The 19,774-nt window shown below is 41.9% G+C and overlaps 1 protein-coding gene across 12 annotated transcripts in view; it reads right to left on the bottom strand.

Annotated features, from left to right (window-relative positions):
- The window catches only part of TFCP2 (transcription factor CP2), a 79,403-nt gene that overhangs the window by 25,046 nt on the left and 34,583 nt on the right, over window positions 1-19,774 (bottom strand). Inside the window, exon 2 of one of the 12 annotated variants that reach the window (XM_063786665.1) lies at window positions 6,178-6,333. The exons of the other annotated variants lie outside the window; for them this stretch is intronic. The gene's annotated coding sequence lies outside the window, so the exon portion shown is untranslated. The remainder of the gene's footprint in view (window positions 1-6,177; window positions 6,334-19,774) is intronic. 12 annotated transcript variants of the gene reach the window in all.

Here is a 19,774-nt window from a genome sequence, read left to right as displayed (position 1 = left end):
ACTCACATTAATACCTGGCAATGGTGCAAACGCAGGTTTATTGCTGAATGATTTAACTGCAATGCTTTGGAAAGCCATAAACATTACTCACCTTGGTGGAGTTTCATCCCAAGAATTCCATTTAGATTACCTGCTGTGATATCCCCCTGACCACAACAGTGTGGGTGATGACAGATATTCACTGCTAAAACCACTAAGTGTTAAAGAGAATGTTTCTAGGAATCATAGACAGGGGTTCCTAAAAGGACTGTGGAAATTATAAACAGAGTTCTAAAATGTATAAATCTAGGACATTCAGTAACGTCTTCATTCTCAGAAAGGCAACAACTATACTATCTATATAACCATATCAGCTGATTTACTATAAGGACTAAAATAACTTCTACAATTCCTTAGAAGCCACGTGAAAAGGACAAATCAATAACGAGTATATATTTCAAGGTCATCTTACATTCTGTGGAATAACAACTAATATTGAGATGTTCCTACAAGCCATTTCCTCTAAGAAAAAGCTTTTTGTATCTATCAGTTTATATAAACTTGCAAACCAAAGACACATACCCATCCTTTGTCAGTGGGAATGTAAAACCACACTCTCATCCTTTTGTCAGTAGCAATGTACAATGACATAAAACAGTTTAGGAAAAGGTTTGGCAGTTTTTTATAAAATTAAACATGCAGTCAGGCACAGTGGCTCATGCCTGTAATCCCGGCAATTTGGGAGGCCGAGGTGGGCGGATCACCTGAGGTCCGGAGGTGGAAACCCGCCTGACCAACATGGCGAAACCCTGTCTCTACTAAAAATACAAACCTAGCTGGGAGTGGTGGCGCATGCCTGTAATCCCAGCTACTCAAGAGGCTGAGGCAGGAGAACTGCTTGAACCCGGGAGGTGGAGGTTGTAGTGAGCCGAGATGGTGCCACTGCACTCCAGCCTGGGCAACAAAGGCGAAACTCCATCTCAAAAAAAAAAAATTAATTAAAAAAATTAAATTAAATTAACCATGCATCTATTGACCCAGCAATTCCACCCATTGGTACTTATCCAAGAAAAATGAAAACGTAAGTCCACCCAAGACTTGTTATAAATGTTCACAGCATAAAAGCAAAAACTAGGCCAGGTGCTCACGCCTGTAATCCCAGCACTTCGGGAGGCCAAGGCGGGTGGATCACCTGAGGTCAGGAGTTTGAGACCAGCCTGGCCAACATGGTGAAACCCTGTCTCTACCAAAAATACAAAAATTAGCTGGGTGTGGTGGCGCATGCCTGTGGTCCCAGATACTTGGGAGGCTGAGGCAGGAGAATCACTTGACCTCAGGAGGCAGAGGTGCAGTGAGCCGAGATCGTGGCACTGCACTCCAGCCTGGGCAACAAAGCAAGACTCTGTCTCCAAAAAAAAAAAAAAAAAAAAAAAGAACAACAGCAACAACAAAAAAATAAAAACTGGAAAGAACCTAAATGTTCATGAGTAAGAGAACGGATGTACAAACCATGGTATATCCATACAATGGACTACTCAGTGAAACAAAGGAATGCAACACGGATGAATCTCACAGATATAATGCTCGACAAAAAAAGCCGGACACAAAGAATGTGTAATGCATGGTTCTGTTTATATGACAGTCTAAAACAGGCAGAGCCAAAGAGAACAATGGTTTCCTGGTGGGGCAGGGGATGACTTGGAAGGTATATAAGGGAACTTTGTAGGGAGATAAAAATGTATTATACTATGATAGGTCTGCTACATGGTTGTAACTGTAACAGCTTATTTTTGCATCTCATTGTATATGAATTTTACCTAAAAAAAAAATTATTGATTAGAGGATGGGGAATAGGTAGAAGTAAAAATAATAAGAGGGCTAGGTGTGGTGGCTCATGGCTGTAATTCCAGCACTTTGGGAGGCCAAGGCAGGCAGATCACTCGAGGCCAGGAGTTCAAGACCAGCTTGGCCAACATGGTGAAACCCCATCTCTACTATTAATAAAAATACAAAAATTAGATGGGTGTGGAGACACACATCTGTAATCCCAGCTATGTCAGAGGCTGAGGCACAAGAATTGCTTGAGCCGAGATTGTGCCACTGCACTCCAGCCTGGGCGACATAGCGAGACTGTGTCTCAAAAAAAAAAAAAAAAGGTAAAAAGAGTAGTAACATGTTAAAGCAAGGTGATGAGTACAAGAGGGTTCATCATATTATTCTGTTTACTTTGTATATGTTTGAAATTTTCCACAGTAAAGTTTTTTTTAAAAAAGAAAAAATATATATAGGCCACAGAGTACTTCTGGGTACAAAAGAAAAGGAACAGGGTACATGAAATAAAAGAAACAATTAAGATTCCCTTGGCTAGGCACGGTATGGCTCATGCCTGTAATCCCAGCACTTTGGGAGGCCAAGGGGGGCAGATCACTTGAGGTCAGGAGTTTGAGACCAGCCTGGCTAGCATGGTAAAACCCCGTCTCCACTAAAAGTACAAAAATTAGCCGGGCGCGTTGGCGCGCGCCTAGTCCCAGCTACTTGGGAGGCTGAGGCAGGAGAATTGCTTGAACCTGGGAGGTGGAGGTTGCAGTGAGCCAAGATCGTACCACTGCACTGAAGCCCGGGAGACAGAGTGAGACTCCATCTCAAAAGAAAAAAAAATATTCCCCCAAAAGATCAGAAGTCAGGAATCCAGTGATTTTTTTTTTTTTTTTTAAGACAGTCTCGCTCTGTCTCCCAGGCTTGAGTGCAGTGGCACGATCTCGACTCACTGCAACCTCCACCTCCCGGGTTCAAGTGACTCTCCTGCCTCAGACTCCCAAGTAGCTGGGACTACACGCACACGCCACCACACCCGACTAACTTTTGTATTTTTAGTAGAGATGAGGTCTCACCATGTTGGCCAGGCTGGTCTCAAACTCCTGACCTCAAGTGATCTGCCCACCTCAGCCTCCCAAAGTACTATGATTATAGGCATGAGCCACCACACCCAGCCCAATGATTCTTGTTAACATTCCCCATGTTCAAAATGGAATACATTGAAATCTTTACCATAATTTAAATATTAAGCTTCTAAAGAGACAAAAATGCTTTTGTTTTAACCATTCACAGATGAAAAAGCAATTCTTTATATGTACCTATATACCTCACCTGTATACACATTTTCCCCAATACATCAGATTACAGGGTCACTACCTTCAGGCAAAGACACTATTGACAGAAAGTTGACTACACTCTTGTGAATTTTACAGACAATATTATAAATTATTACTGGAAAATAAAACAAGTAGCAAATGTTCTGATTATTGACTTCACACACAGGTATAATACAAATTTACTGGCATGAACACTAAAAAACAGAGGGGTGGAAGAGAAGAAAATTTTTCTTTCTGTTGATGTCTGGAAAACAATGTTATTATTTGAATCCAGAAAGATTAGATGCAAACCAGTTTTCATGAAACAGTTTTATTTTTTTTCTTTTCTTTTCTTTTTTTTTTTTTTTTTGAGATAGAGTCTCCCTCTGTTACCCAGGCTGGAGTGCAGTGACACCATCTTGGCTCACTGCAACCCCTGCCTCCTGGGTTCAAGTGATTCTCCTGCCTCAGCTTCCCGGGTAGCTGGGATTACAGGCACCTGCTACCACACCCAGCTAATTTTTATATTTTTAGTAGAGACAGGGTTTCACCATGTTGGCCATGCTGGTCTCGAACTCCTGACCTCAGGTAATCTGCCCATCTCGGCCTCCCAAAGTGCTGGGATTACAGGTGTGAGCCACCACACCCAGCCTATGAAACAATTTTCTAATCGTTAAAACATATTTCAAAGGCCAGAAACATAAAAGGCACTTTCTTTTGCTTAGGCTTTGCTCATATGAGTTAAGAGTGGAGAATGTTGAGGGAATCCTTCTTCCTGTCCATATTAATTTTTTTCCACATGAAACATATTATTGTTCCCTTGAGACTATTTACAACTGTAGAAACATAGAGTTTTCTAAAAAATTACTCTGTTCTAGTTCTTTTATTTCTCAAGATCAGGAAGTTACCAGTGCTCTCCTAACAAAAAGTATAGAAAATAAAGTAAAACACCACAAAACTTAACACAGTGTTAGCATTTCTAAGCCTTTACTACCTTATCATTCTCAAATACATCACATCTGATGATTCCTTAAAAGATTAGTAAAGATTACCAGATTTCAAGGCAAACAGAATTTTGAAACATAGCAACAGTTCAACCTCTATGAATGTAGGGTGGTTATTTTTTCTTCTCAAGTATCACTACCAACCACGGTTAATAAATAGCAACCATTCCTAGTCTTCTCAGGATCATGTGGCATTACACCTAACCCATGACTAAGCAAAGGACTGTCATCTGGGGCTGGAATTCTAAAACTGATTCTCAAAGTTACCCCTAAAATTAACTCAAAACAGTACAGCCAAACCAAATACACAAGACTGTATTTCCTCATCAAAGAGTTTAAGATCTATAAACCCCAAACATATTTCAATTATTCATATTCTTGCTACACTGCATTTCTTTTAGTCTGCTGCAGGAGCAAAAGTATCATCCAGTTCCACATTCCTAGAGATAGAGGTTAAAGGTCACTGTAAATATAATTCTAGGCCCCTATTTATACCAAAACAAAAACAAGTGCATCCAGAAAGAAACAATTTTGGAAATACAAAAGTCTGCTCTTCCTCAGAGGTGAGTTTAGAAAAGGAAAACCCAAACCCATTCTGGTAGATTCTAAGTAGTTGCTGCCAATGTATAATTTAACATTTTATTATATTTTCTGATTGCTTTATGTATTTAATTCATTTTTTTATTTTTATTTTTTGTAGAAATGGAGGTCTTGCTATGTTGCCCAGAGTGGTCTCAAACTCCAAGCCTCAAGTAATCCTCCCACCTCTTCTCCCAAAGTGTTGGGATCACAGGCACGAGCCACTGTGCCTAGATTAATTCATTCCAATGAACAATAAGCTATTTGAAAGGAAGACTTCTCTTTCCTGTTCTTAGCAAATATTCACTGATATGATGTATACTTTTGTTTTGTGAAATAAAAATTATAGGAGGCCACTAAACTCCTATACTAGGCCCCAACAGGGCAGACTAAAAATAAAAATGGAGTCATTCACCTTAAGGTCTACATCGCTAAACCTAAACTAAGCTATGTTATCTTCTAAGAAATCAGGAGAGAGAGAACACCTAATTTCCCAAACAGGACAGTTTAAATCTTCAAACAGCATGATAATGAAGTTCCCTCTGCTTTAATCCTCACACAAAAACAGTAGCCTGAAGTAACCTGATGTTAACCAACCAGATACTTTTCTTTTTTTTTTTTTTTCTTTTTTGAGGGGGTCTCACTCTGTCACCCAGGATGGGGTACAGTGGCATGATCAAAGCTCACTGCTGCCTTCAATTCCTGGGTTCAAGGGATCCTCCAGCCTCAGCCTCCCAAGTAGCTGGGACTACAGGTATGCACCACCATGTCTGGCTAATTCTTAAATTTTTTGTAGAGATGGGGTCTCATCATGTTGCTCAGACTGGTCTTGAACTCCTGAGCTCAAGCTCTTCTCTCTTAGCCTCCCAAAGTGCTAGAATTACAGGCATGAGCCACCTGGCCCAACTAATTGGTTATTTTTTTCTTTTCTTCTTTTCTTTTTTTTTAAGAGTTCTGAAGTGATTTTACTTTTATTTCCTTCACTTTAAGCCAATTATGAAATTTCAGTGATTTCTGGGGTAGGGGGGTAAGGCAGTGTTAAGAATCATTGGGGCTGTGGCCCAGTCAGCCTGCGGAGGTGCAGGCAGGGTGGGCCCTCATGGGGCAGCCAGAGGAGCGGACTGCCCCGCCGGCAGGTAGGTCATGTTCCGAGAGCGTGAGGGCTATTACGCAATGTCCTCCGCGGCTTCCAACTTGCACAACTCGATCAGGCCGTCCCCCGCGGTGGCCAGTGAGTTGGCAATCAGCTCGGTTGCCTTGGAGTCGCCCTCAGCAGAGAGCACGGCTGCCTTTTTCTGCTGCTCAACCTTTTTCTGCTGCTCAGCCTTTTCCTTCACAAATCTGGCCCTCTCTGCTTCCTGCTGAGCCACCTGTTTGGCTTCCACTGCTTCTGTGAACTCCTTTCCAAAGGTCAGATATGTCAAGGACACGTCGTCCAGGATGAGCCCAAATGTGGCTGCTTGCTCCGTAAGGTCGTTGCTCACCTGCCTGGAGACCAGCTCTCTCTGAGTGATTACTTATTCAGCATCAAAGCGAGCCACCACTGACTTGAGGATCTCGGTCGTGATGTACGTCAGCACAGGCTCATCATAGTCCTCTCCGATGCTGGTGAAGATGCGAGGAAGCTGGCTAGCAACAGGCTGGAAGATGATGCGCAGTGTGATGTTGACATTCTGTAAATCTTTGCTACCAGTGATGATTGGTACATTACGTGGTGGAGAAAGGCAAAGATAATTGGTTTCTGTACCCACGGGATGAGAAAGTGAGTCCCCTACCACAATGTCCTGTCATTTTTGTCCTGGAATCAGTCAAAGATGACAGCTCTGTGCCCAACATCCACATTATATAAGGCAGAGTTCACAGGTCTCCTGCAACAGCTAAGGCCAAGACAAACTTACCGTGGACTCAAACACTTTGGCTGCCATGTTTTCTTCTGTGGGACCCTCTCACACCTGCTTCCACTCTGACCTCCATATGAATCAACCAGTTATTTTTCTATTGTTCTGTCTCCCTCTCCCAGCCTTATAAGAAAAAGTAACTAATTGAAAAGTAACTAATATACTCTGTTCTTTGCTTCTGCTTTCTTTAGCCCTTCTGTCTAACCTCTTCTGCTCAGCTCACTGGAACAATTACTGTATTTTATGGAATGATGTCTTGCTCAATTCCAGAATCATAAAGAAAGCCAATTGAGATCTTTTAAATTTGCTGTAATTCTGTCCTTTGACAGGTTGTTTGCATTCACCAGAATACTCAGCACTATATACACTATGATCATTTTGGAATTTTTTATCTTACCCTATCTCTGATCAAAATATAAAGATATAGAAATCACAGGCTGGGCGTGGTGGCTCATGCCTGTAATCCCAGCACTTTGGGAGGCTAAGGTGGGCGGATCATGAGGTCAGCAGATCAAGACCATCCTGGTCAACATGGTGAAACCCCGCCTCTACTAAAAATGCAAAAATTGGCCAGGCACGGTGGCTCACGCCTGTAATCCCAGCACTTTGGGAGGCTGAGGCAGGTGGATCACGAGGTCAGGAGATCGAGACCATCCTGGCTAACATGGTGAAACCCCATCTCTACTAAAAAAGACAACAAAAATTAGCCGGGCGTGGTGTTGGGCGCCTGTAGTCCCAGCTACTTGGGAAGCTGAGGCAGGAGAATGGCGTGAACCCGGGAGGCGGAGCTTGTAGTGAGCCGAGATTGCGCTACTGCACTCCAGCCTGGGCGACAGAGTGAGACTCTGTCTCAAAAAAAAAAAGAAAAGAAAAGAAAAGAAAAGATATAGAAATCATACCTGTTAAAAGGATAAGTTGAGTGTATGTTAAAAATGTATACCCCTAAATGGAAATCCACACCTCAGCATGGAGGCATAGCAGAAAGCAATTGAGTGAAAGTAAGAGGAACAGAAGCAATATCAGGAGTGATCTTTCTTGAATGTAACTAGGATTCCACAAAGAGCTGCTTCATGGTCCCCTGAGGTATAAATTACCCTTTTGAGAAAAGGCAGCCCTGAATGGTCTCTAATTCATAACTGTGGTTTAGCTTTCTTCCTTCAGGCCTACCAGCTGTTCGAGATGCTCTGTTCTAGAAAGAGCCTAGAAAAGGGAGAAGGAGAGGGTTGAAGAGTGTTACCTTGAGTAAGAAAGGCAGTAGATAGCATCTAAGGAACTTAGAAACTAACTTGGGACAATAAGATGTCATGAACTTCAACTTTCCTATTTGTAACCCTCATTTAGCCTCCACTAAATAAGAATAAGGCATTTGAAACAAAAGCATGCTAACATCCCTATGTTAGCTACAGCATGAAAGGGCAACAGCTGAAGAGACTACACTCTACTCTGAGGCCAGCTTCAAAAGAAAAAAAAATCTCCAGCAAACAATTGGCCATAACAACTTTAAGAAAATAGATTGATTTTCTGGGATTTGTGGGAAGGATGTAAGGTCAGATCAGGGAGGAGACCTGGCAAGAAGAGATGGCCCTGTGGTTTTACCATAAAGCCAGTGATGATACAAGATTTCTGCTACTGAAAAATCTCATTCAACTAAAAACCAGCATATATGATTTTTAAAATTTGCCTTGCTAATTATTCTATCATCCAGAAGGTAGAAGAAATGAGTAGAATTATAATTTGGAACCTAATCTGAATAAGAAGAAACTGATCAGAAAAGAAGTAGTGGATGCCTCAAAAGAAAACAACCAAGACAGATAGGCAGGCAGAAGGGCAAGGGGCACAGCTAGATGTAGCAACTAGACTCTGAGAACAGGCTTCAACCAGACCTAAGGCTGAGGTGCTAAAGACAGGACCGAAGTCTGAGGTGCTAAAAGGGAAGACAACAGGATTGAGGTTCTCAAAAATGAAATTCTGGCAATCTCACATTATTTAACATAGGGGGGAAAAAAGAGGGGGCTTATCTAAAGAGACTAGCTGGAAAGCTCACCAATCAACTAAGAATTAGACAGACATACACAATATATATAAAAAGAAAGAAACTATTTTTAAAAATTGCACTGATGTGTCATCAAGAAGGAAGCTGAAGCTGAAGCCCAGAATGTGCTGAGACTTGCAACAAAGGTAAGGAAGGCACAGGCCCACTCTTTGATGTAAAAGGCGTATTACTAATTAATATAAAGCAGAGACAGAACATCTCAATTCCTGTTTTTCCTCTATCTTTTCTGTCAAGAAAAATCATCTTGAAAGTAGAAAGAAAAGAAGAAATATTAGGAAAAGTGGATTAGTGACCAAGATAAATAAGGAGACTGTCAAAGGGTGCCTATCTCTCTAAATGAATAAAAAATTCCTGGATGAATTCTACACTAGAGAACTTGAAGAGTCTCTGCAGATGAGACCCATGAGTGACACTCTGGAAACCCAGACAAATCTCATGATTCTAATAATCCCAAATATCACATTAGCTTTGTGTGTCTGAAGAAGCAATTTTCTTTTCTTTTTTTTTTTGAGACGGAGTTTCACTCTGTTGTCCAAGAGGGAGTGCAGTGGTGCGATCTCGGCTCACCGCAACCTCTGCCTCCTGGGTTCAAGCAATTCTGCTGCCTCAGCCTCCTGAGTAGCTGGGATTACATGTGTGCACCACCACGCCCAGCTAATTTTTGTATATTAGTAGAGATGGGGTTTCACCATGTTGGCCAGGCTGGTCTCGAACTCCTGACCTCAAGTGATCCACCCAACTCAGCCTCCCAAAGTGCTGGGATTGCAGGCATGAGCCACCGTGCCCAGCCTGCAGAAACAATTTTCAAAAAGAAGGGAGAATATATTCCCTGTACCTTATACCAGAGTTGATGTGATGTGCAGGACAAGCAAGACTGAAGAATAGGTTACTAAAAGAATAGTTCATTAAAAAACTAGTATTGGCATTAGGAGATATACCTAATGCTAAATGACGAGTTAATGGGTGCAGCACACCAGCATGGCACTTGTATACATATGTAACTAACCTGCACATTGTGCACATGTACCCTAAAACTTAAAGTATAATAAAAAAAAAAAAAAAACAAAAAAAACCTAGTATTGGGAACATCTAGAAACCATAACCAAACTCCATTTTCCTTTTTTTATATGGTTAGGCCAGCAAATGCTAGAGGCATAAATATAGTATCTGGATTTCAGCAAGGCATAAAATAAAGTCTCTCTTGATATCACTGTGCAAGGTGAAAAAATATGAATTTTTTAACTTAAAAGTTAAGTGGCTTCACAGACAACTATACAACTGTACCTAAAGAGTGCAGATAAATCTGGAAGAAGGCTCAGTAGTATGCAACAGGGGCCCAGAGCAACCTGTCCTTTGTAACATTTTTTTATAAATGACTTGGATGAGAATATGGAAAGGAGGATGATCAAATGTGCAAATGACAGGTATCTGGGATGGGAAAGTAAATACCCTGTATGACATAATCAACTTTTTAAGTAATTCTAAGTGGCTGGAACAGGAGGCTAAATTTAAGGGGATCATATTTAATAAGGATAAATATAAAGTCATAAGCTTAGAACAAAAAAATCAACAATAACAACAAAATGGCACAGGACAGTGAGAAACAACTAGGCTTTTAAAAAAGTCTATTTCAAAGAGACATACAGCGTGTTACAGCTGCCAAAATCACTGGTATCAGGTTTCATTAAAAACAAAGTCTGAATGAAGAAAATGTCATTCTCTATGCAAATCAGACTACATTTGAATATACTTAGTTCTGAGTGTACAAATTTGAGAGGACTTAAAAAATCTAAGGAGAGGCCAGGCACGGTAGCTCATGCCTGTAATCCCAGCACTTTGGGAGGCTGAGGTGGGCGGATCACGAGGTCAGGAGTTTGAGACCAGCCCGGCCAACATGGTGAAACCCCATCTCTACTAAAAATACAAAAAATTAGCTGGTCATTTTGGCAGGCGCCTGTAATCCCAGCTACTCAGGAGGCTCAGGCAGGAGAATCTCTTGAACCCAGGAGGCGGAGGTTGCAGTGAGCCGAGATCGTGCCACTGCACTCCAGCTCGGGCGACAGTGAAAGACCCCGTCTCAAAAAAAAAAAAAAAAAATCTAAGGAGAGAGATAAGAATAAGTGAGGTGACCTAAAGTCATGCCACATGTAGAGTAACTAAATGGAAAGAGGATCGCTGAAGCAAAGAAGTCTTTTTAGTTCTGTTCTGTAAAGAGATTTCAATAGCTCAGGGTTGGATGAGTTGATCTCTTTAAGAGGGCCTCCTAATCAGTTCTATGATTTTATTATTCTAAAAAGACTAAATGTTGTGAGACTATTCAGGTATTAGAAGCTGCACTGGAAGGAAAATGGGCACTGGGAATCTTTTTGGCAGGATAAAAATGTTCTAAAACTGGGGGAAAAAAAAAAAGCAGCAGCAGCTTCATTGGGGCCAGGCACAGTGGCTCACACCTATAATCCCAGCAATTTGGGAGGCTGAGGCAGGAGGACTGCTTGAGACCAGTAGTTTGAGACCAGCCTGGGTAAAAAATAAGACCCCATCTCTACAAAAAAAATTGTTAAATTAGCTGGGCATGGTTCTGTGCATCTGTAATCCCAGTTAATTGGGAGGCTGAGGTAGGAGGATCGCTTGAGCCTGGGAGGTCACAGTGAGCCATGATTGTGCCACTGCACTCCAGCCTGGGCAACAGAATGAGACCCCATCACAAAAAACCTACAAACAGAAAAATAACATTAAAAAAAGAAGCTGTTGGCCGGGCGCAGTGGCTCACTTCTGTAATCCCAGCACTTTGGGAGAACGAGGCGGGTGGATCACCTGAGGTCAGGAGTTCAAGTCCAGCCTGGCCAACATGGTGAAACCCCGTCTCTACTAAAAATACAAAAATTAGCTGGGCATAGTGGTGTGCATCTGTGATCTCAGCTACTCAGGAGGCTGAGGCAGGAGAATCGCTTGAACCTGGGAGGCAGAGGCTGCAGCGAGCCAAGATCATGCTACTACACTCCAGCCTGGGTGATAGAACGAGACTCCGTCTCAAAAAAAAAAAAAAGAAGCTGCATTGGACTGTGTTTAGGGATCCTATTTATTATTAGAAAATGCTAACTGGCATATAGTGTCCTCTGATAGGAAATATCACCAGTTCACTGCTATTACAAAGTCCAAAGCATATTTTCCATCTGCTATAGAAGGCAGAGCCAAATGATAACTATAAAAGCCTATATACTGGCTAAACTAACTGGCTTATAAATCTGTCTATACTTAAAAAAAAACTGGCCAGGCACGATGGCTCACACCTGTACTCCTAGTACTTTGGGAAGCCGAGGCAGGTGAATCACCTGAGGTCAGGAGTTTAAGACCAGCCTGGCCAACATGGCAAAACCCCATCTCTACTGAAAATATAAAAACTAGCTGGGCATGGTGGCAGGTGCCTGTAATCCCAGCTACTCGAGAGGCTGAGGCAGGAGAATCATTTGAACCCCGGGAGGCAGGGGTTGCAGTGAGCCGAGACTGCGCCACTGCACTCCAGCCTGGGTGACAGAATGAGACTCCATCTCAAAAAAAAAAAAGAGTTATTTGTACATTTGTGTACTTGCCATGACAAAACAAGGACTAGACGCAGTTCGGGCGCGGTGGCTCACGCCTGTAATCCCAGCACTTTGAGAGGCCGAGGCGGGCGGATCACGGGGTCAGGAGATCGAGACCATCCTGGCCAACATGGTGAAACCCCATCTCTACTAAAAAAAAAAAAAAAAAAAAATTAGCTGGGTGTGGTGGCGGGCGCCTGTAGTCCCAGCTACTAGGGAGACTGAGGCAGGAGAATGGCGTGAACCCGGGAGGTGGAGCTTGCAGTGAGCCAAGATCGCGCCACTGCACTCCAGCCTGGGTGACAGAGCAAGACTGTCTCAAAAAAAACCGAACAAGGATTAGACAAATTGACAAATTATATTAAAGGTATAGATAACATCTAGGCATACTAAATCTTCTGTATACTAAATATAACAGGCCCATTGGTATAGTTTTTTTCTATCACAAACAATTCCTAAAAATGGTATTCTTGGTTGAAGTTAAGATATAAAAAGTTTTCAGTTCTCAGAGAATGTCTACATCTTATGAACATCCACTTGGCCAAAGATGAACTATGCTCTCAGTATAATGAATGATACTCTCAGATCTTCTAAACTGTCTATGAACAAGCTGAGTAAAATATGTATTTCCTGAAATATCAATAACTCCCTTTAAAAATAATTTTTTTCACTCAAGGTGGCCTTGAATAACTCCTCTTTTGAAAAGAAAACTTCAGTCATTCAAAGATTTATTACCTACTAAGTACCAGCTACTATTCTAAGTTTGAAAAACCACACACTGATTTTTAAAAATAAAATTATTTTATTTTCCTTCTTTCCTCTCCTTTTTCTGTTCTTTTGGTCTTCAGTGTTTCAGCAGCAGTAAATAATTGGTATATCTTTTTAAGTTCTTACTACTTATTTAAACACAAAGTTTATGACATCATCTATTCTCTATTTTGTACTCACTTCTCCCTAACCAATTTACAACTAAGTTATTTTTCATTTATGCCTAACTTTCAGCTAAACACTTGCTAGACAGTTCCTATCTAACTGTAATAGAACAAATGCTAAAATAGAGGAACAACTGGTTGTGGGGGAAATGAATATAAATGAAGTCTAAATAATCCAAATGTAGTCTTAAGTTTTAAACATCATAAAAACCACTCGAGATTTCATCACTAGGCTGCTAAATGTGCCTTTGGTAGCTAATCTCCAAAGATGGTCTCAGATGACCCACAGTTCTTTGTATTCACACCCTTTTGCAGCACTCCTTCCACACTGGATCTGGGCTGGTAACTTGCTTTAACAACAAGAATGTGGAAGAATTAGCAGTGTGCAAGTTCTGGTTTAGGGATTAGTGTTTTTTGTTTGTTTGTTTTTTGTTTTTTTTTTTAGACAGAGTCTCACTCTATCGCCCAGGCTAGAGTGCAGTGGTGCCATCTCGGCTCACTGGAACCTCCATCTCCTGGGTTCAAGTGATTATCTTGCCTCAGTCTCCCGAGCAGCTGGGATTACAGGCATGTACCACCATGTCTGGCTAATTTTTTGTATTTTTAGTAGAGATGGGGGTTTCACCATGCTGGCCACGCTGGTCTCGAACTCCTGACCCTGTGATCCACCTGCCTCTGCCTCCCAAAGAGCTGGGATTACAGGCATGAGCCACCGTGCCCGGCCGGGTCTAGTCTTTAAGAAGGATTGCTAGCTTTTACCTTTGCACTTTTGGGAACCCTGAACTGCTAGTAAGAAGTCTGGCTACTCTGTTGAAGCAACCACATGGAGTGGCTCAGTGGAGAGGGGGAGACCCTGAGGCTACACGGAAAGAGAGCGAGCTCCAGCCAACCCAGTGTCCCAGCAGAGCCCAGCATCAAACATGTAAGTGAGCCATCTTGAACATCCCAGCCTAGGCCTCAGAATGACTGCAGCCTCAGCCTGCTGATACCACATGAAGAAGAACTGCACGGTCAATCCACAGATTCATGAGATGTCATTGTTGTTTGAGCCACTAAGTTTTTGTGCGTGGTTTGTTATGCAATAAGATAACAAAGCTTCTAAAAAATTTCTTTGTTCTAAAACAAAACTTAATAGTAATGGTGAATATGCAAAGGAAAATATTAAGTCAACCTTAATTAGAACAGTTCTACTAAAAAAAAAAGGTACATTCCGAAAGCCATTGTATGACATTTAAGAAAAAATAACAGAGCACAAAACCACCTCAGATTACAATATAACTCATCTGAACTTAAATTACCCTTTAAAACAAGTTAATGCTATAAAACCTTTTACTACACTGCCAATAAAATATACCTATTTTCACTCTCTCTTTTTTTTTTTTCAGACGGTCTTGCTCTGTTGCCCAGGTGGGGTACAGTGGCGTAATCACCACTCACTGTAGCCTCAGCCTCTTGGGCTCAAGCCATCCTCCCACCTCAGCCTCCCAAAAAGCTGGAACTACAGGTGTGTGCCACCATGCCCAGCTAATTTTTGTATTTTTTTTTGTAGAGATGAGGCTTTGCGATGCTGCCCAGACTGAGACTGGTCTCAAATTCCTGGGCTCAAGCAATCTGCCGCCTTGGCCCCACAAAGTGCTGGGATTACAGGCGTGAGTCATCATGCCCAGCCTTTGTTTTCACTCTTTGGGTAAAGAAACAGTGTTGGCTGGGCACAGTGGCTCACGCCTGTAATCTCAGCACTTTGGGAGGCTGAGGCAGGCAGATCACTTAAGGTCAGGAGTTTGAGACCAGCCTGGCCAACGTGGTAAAACCCTGTCTCTACTAAAAATACAAAAATTAGCCAGGCATAGTGGCAGGTGCCTGTAGGTTACTTGGGAGGCTGAGGCACAAGAATCACTTGAACTCAGGAGGTGGAGGTTGCAGTGACCTGTGATTGCACCACTGCACTCCAGCCCAGGCAACAGGGCAAGACCCTGTCTCAAAAAGAAAGAAAGAAAGAAAGAAACAGTGTTAAAGAATTTGAACAATATGGCCAGATCCAAAAATTAAGCAACTGGATAAGAAAACAAACAAAAAATGTATAAGAAACAGAGAAAAAAGGAGAAAATAAATGTGTGTAACAATCAGTGTAGCCCCATTAAAGGAATGATGGGATGACTATCTTCTTTCCTCCATCTTGTCACATATTCTTTAGTTTTGTGGTTTTCAACATCTTGAAATACCATTCGTATTAGGTAAGCCATTTTATATTCAGACCCAGTACACACATACATATGTTTGTGCGTCTACAGAACTGAAAAGTTTCACAAAACAATACTTACTAATTTTGGTATTTTTTCTTTTTTTCTTTCTTTTTTGAGACAAGGTCTGGCTCTATTGCCCAGGCTGGAGTCCGGTGGTGCAATCTTGGCTGACTGCAACCTTCACCTCCTGGGCTGAAGCCATTCTCCCACCTCAGCCTCCTGAGTAGCTGGGACTACAGGCATGCACCACCATGCCCACCTATTTTTTTTGTATTTTTAGTAGAAATGGGATCTCACCATGTTGCCCACGCTGGTCTTAAACTTGTGAGCTCAAGTGATCCGCCAGCCTCAGCCTCCCAAACTCCTGGAATTACAGGCATGAGCCACCCCACCTGGCCTTGGTATTTTCTATTTGACTTCATTTTAAATTTTCCTACAACTTGAAGTTTGGAAAAAATACTGTTCTAGTCTTTTGTGCCCCTTAGAACTTTGTACCAATTAAATCAAGTTTATTTACAGTTCCTTTAACAGTATTTTAAAAACAAACATAATAAAAGACAAGTCTAAAAGATCATACTGTAATTCAGCTACTTAAGTACAGGAATAATATCTACTTAAATAGATAATCAAACAAATACAGGTTGGGCACTGTGCCTCATGCCTATAATCCCAGCACTTGGGAGGCCAAGGCAGGAGGATCACTTGAGCCCTGGGGTTCAAAACCACTCTGGGCAACATAGTGGGACCTTGTCTCTAAAAAAAATTTTAAAAATTAGCCAGGCATAGTGGTGTGCACCTGTAGTCCCAGCTACTCAGGAGGCTGAGGTGGGAGGATCACTTGAGCCCTGGAGGTTGAGGCTGCAGTGAGCCGTGACTGTGCCACGGCATTCCAGCCTGGGCAACAGAGTGAGACTGTCTCAAAAAGAAAACAAAAAACAAAAAACCTACAATTCAGGGCCAGGCGCAGTGGCTCACACCTGTAATCCCAGCACTTTGGGAGGCCGAGGCGGGCGGATCACTTGAGGCCAGGAGTTCGAGACCAGCCTGACCAACGTAGTGAAACCCCATCTCTACTAAAAATACAAAAATTAGCCAGGGGTTGTGGTGGGCACCTGTAGTCCCAGCTACTCGGGAGGCTGAAGCAGGAGAATTGCTTGAACCTGGGAGGCAGAGGTTGCGGTGAGCCGAGATCGTGCCACTGCACTCCAGCCTGGGTGACAGAGTGAGACTGTCACACACACACACACAAAAAAAACAACTACGATCAGATCCTGCTTTTTAAGTCAGAAAGTATTTAGAAATAAAACAGTTTTCAAGTCATCTTCTGCTGTATTTGTACATTATATTACTAAATTCAAGTCAGGTCTGTATGAAAGGCATATAAATAGCAGTGGCTCTCAATCTTAGCAGCTGAACATCAGAATCACCTGGGGAGCTTTAGGCCATATCCCATGTCAACTAAATCCAAATGAGGAGGAGGGATTGGTGAGCTTAATTACTCAGTGCTATGTATTAATATAAGATAATGAATGGATTTGATCTCTATGTCATCTAGGATGACCATCTTTTTATAGCAAGACTTGACTTTACAGAGGTCCTCAGTGAGCTATCTTGAAACATTACCACAAAGGGTGAGGGAATTTGTTCCGGTCTACACATACTCATCACCACTACTGGGGTGAAAACACTCAGTCTGACACTGTCTCAGTAAATCCCTTCAAACCTTTTTTTCTTTTTTGAATTCATCAAATAGTCTTTGAGCACTTGCTATGTTCTAGGCCCTGTTTTAGGTAGCAGGAATATAGCAATAAACAAGTTAAAGAAGGTTCCCTGGCCGGGCGCGGTGGCTCATGCCTGTAATCCCAACACTTTGGGAGGCTGAGGTGGGCGGATCACGTGGTCAGGAGTTCGAGACCAGCCTGGCCAACATAGTGAAACCCCGTCTCTACTAAAAATACAAAAAAAATTTGGCCAGGTGTGGTGGCAGGTGCCTGTAGTCCCAGCTACTCAGGAGGCTGAGGCAGGAGAATCTCTTGAACTTGGGAGGTGGAGGTTGCAGTGAGCTGAGATCGCGCCATTGCACTCCAGCCCAGACAACAGTGTGAGACTCTAAATAAAAAAAAAAAAAAGAAAAAGAAAAAGAAGGTTCCCTGACAGAGCATAACATCACTGTCATCTAAATTTCTATCTCTTCACAGCAATACCATACTAAATTATTCTGCAAACCCCTCATGTTTTCTTCCTCTCCAGTTCAGTCTTTACAGTATTACTGATAATAAAGGAAGCAGTATTACTGATAATAAAGGAATTATTTTAAAATATATAGTAAAAATGATGTAACTTGAAAGGGCCTAGTATGTTTATAGCAGGTGTTTTATGCAACTGCCCTGAGTAGCTTACCTGTATTCCCTTCCAGTTTCAAAGCAGGAACATGGAAACACAAGTGAGCAGTAGATAAAAACTACACCATAGGCTGGGCACAGTGGTTCACGCCTATAATCCCAGCACTTTGGGAGGCCAAGGCAAGTCGATCACTTGAGGTCAGGAGTTTGAAACTAGCCTAGCTGACATGGTAAAACCCCATCTCTACTAAAAGTATAAAAAATAATTAGCCGGCATGGTGGCACGCACCTGTAGCCCGTAGTCTCAGCTAGTTGAGAGGCTGAGGCAGGAGAATTGCTTGAACCCAGAAGAGGAGGTTGCAGTGAGCTGACACTATGCCACTGCATTTCAGCCTGGACGACAGAGGAGACTCTGTCTCAAAAACAAACAGCAACAAAAAAAACTATACCATATCTGGATTTTATGCTGTCCCTGAGAGAGATACCTGTCATTTGATAGTCTTTCTCTGGGAATACTGGTTCTGGAACTGTTTCCCACATGTCAAAACTGGGCTTAATGTTCTTTAAGCACTTTAAGAAGTGCTTCTGGACTACAAATCTATTTCTTCAGCACGATTATGAGATCAGTTTAGATCACTTGCGAGATACCAGATGTACATTTCATTATGTACATCTCAAAGTTTACCAAAAAATGGAGCTGATTTCCCTTTTTTTGCCTCGTCTTTCAGTCTCTCACATTTCCACTCTGCTGAATTATTTGCCAACTACCAATTATTTATACCTACCAGAAATGTGCTTTTATTTTCCTTTAGCTTATAAAGTCACTAAACACATCTAATTTTTGCTAACCTTATTTATTTTGGAAGCTGAAAAGTATCTGTGTCAGATAAAAATTTACTTCCAGGGAGCTTGTAAGATATTAAAAGTTTAATCAAAGAAATCTGAATCAGCAAAGCCCTACCTCAGGAGATTTACTAGATATAGGCCTACCTTCTTAGTTTTTTTCCATACATTATAGGATTAGCATTTACCAGCCTACAGATCTCATTAAAACACTGCTAATTGAAAACATCACCTGTGGCATCATTAGTACTAGGCTCTTTTATTAAATTTCTGAAATCACTGACTCTTTCCAGTTAGGCAAAAAATGGCAACTCGCAGCAATATTCATAGGCTATATGTTGAAGGGAATCTGACTATTTTGATACAGAAAATAGAACTCCCATTTCAGCATTCAAAGCTCAAATGTATATCATCATAGTATGGCATAACTGGGAAAACACCAACAGTTTTGTTTTGTTTTGTTTTCTTGGGACTAAGGGAATCCACACTTAACCCTTTATAGTGCTGAGCCTCAAAGCTTCTTTTCCGATCCAAAATGTCTACCAGCTCATGCTTTCTTCCCCCTTGCAGTCAGGCTTCCATCTTCACTGGCAAGCATCACTATTACCTCTCTATACTTGAGAGTTCTTATGTCTTGCTCATCCTGTACTCCCTACCATGCCTGGCTTCAAAGTAGGACAATCTCTCTAGTCCCTCATTCCTCCCCTTAATGAAAGGCACAGACACTTTTCTGTGTATTTATTTATTTTCTATTTTTCTCTGTGTGTGTTTTGTTTGTTTTTTGAGATGGAGTAGCACTCTGTCGCCCAGGCTGTAGTGCAATGGCACTATCTTGGCTCACTACAACCTACGACTTCCACGTTCAAGTGATTCTCCCACCTCGGCCCGTCGAGTAGCTGGGATTACAGGCGCACTCCTATAATCCCATGTAAACCATGCCTGGCTAATTTTTGTATTTTTAGTAGAAATGGGGTTTCACCACATTGGCCAAGCTGGTCTCAAACTCCTGGCCTTAAGTGATCCAACCGCCTCGGCCTCCCAAATTGTTGGGATTACAGGTGTGAACCACTGTGCCTGGCCTAGTTTTCTGTGTTTTAAGGCTTTAATTGCTGATGACTTTCAGGAAAATCCTGAAAGTACCAGAATAGTTAGTCCTATGAAATGGTAAATAGGCTCTAACCATCTCTCC

Source organism: Pan troglodytes, chromosome 10 (genome assembly GCF_028858775.2).
Source record: "Pan troglodytes isolate AG18354 chromosome 10, NHGRI_mPanTro3-v2.0_pri, whole genome shotgun sequence".
NCBI classification, from domain to species: Eukaryota; Metazoa; Chordata; class Mammalia; order Primates; family Hominidae; genus Pan; species Pan troglodytes.
This window is presented reverse-complemented; position numbering and strand designations above follow the sequence as displayed.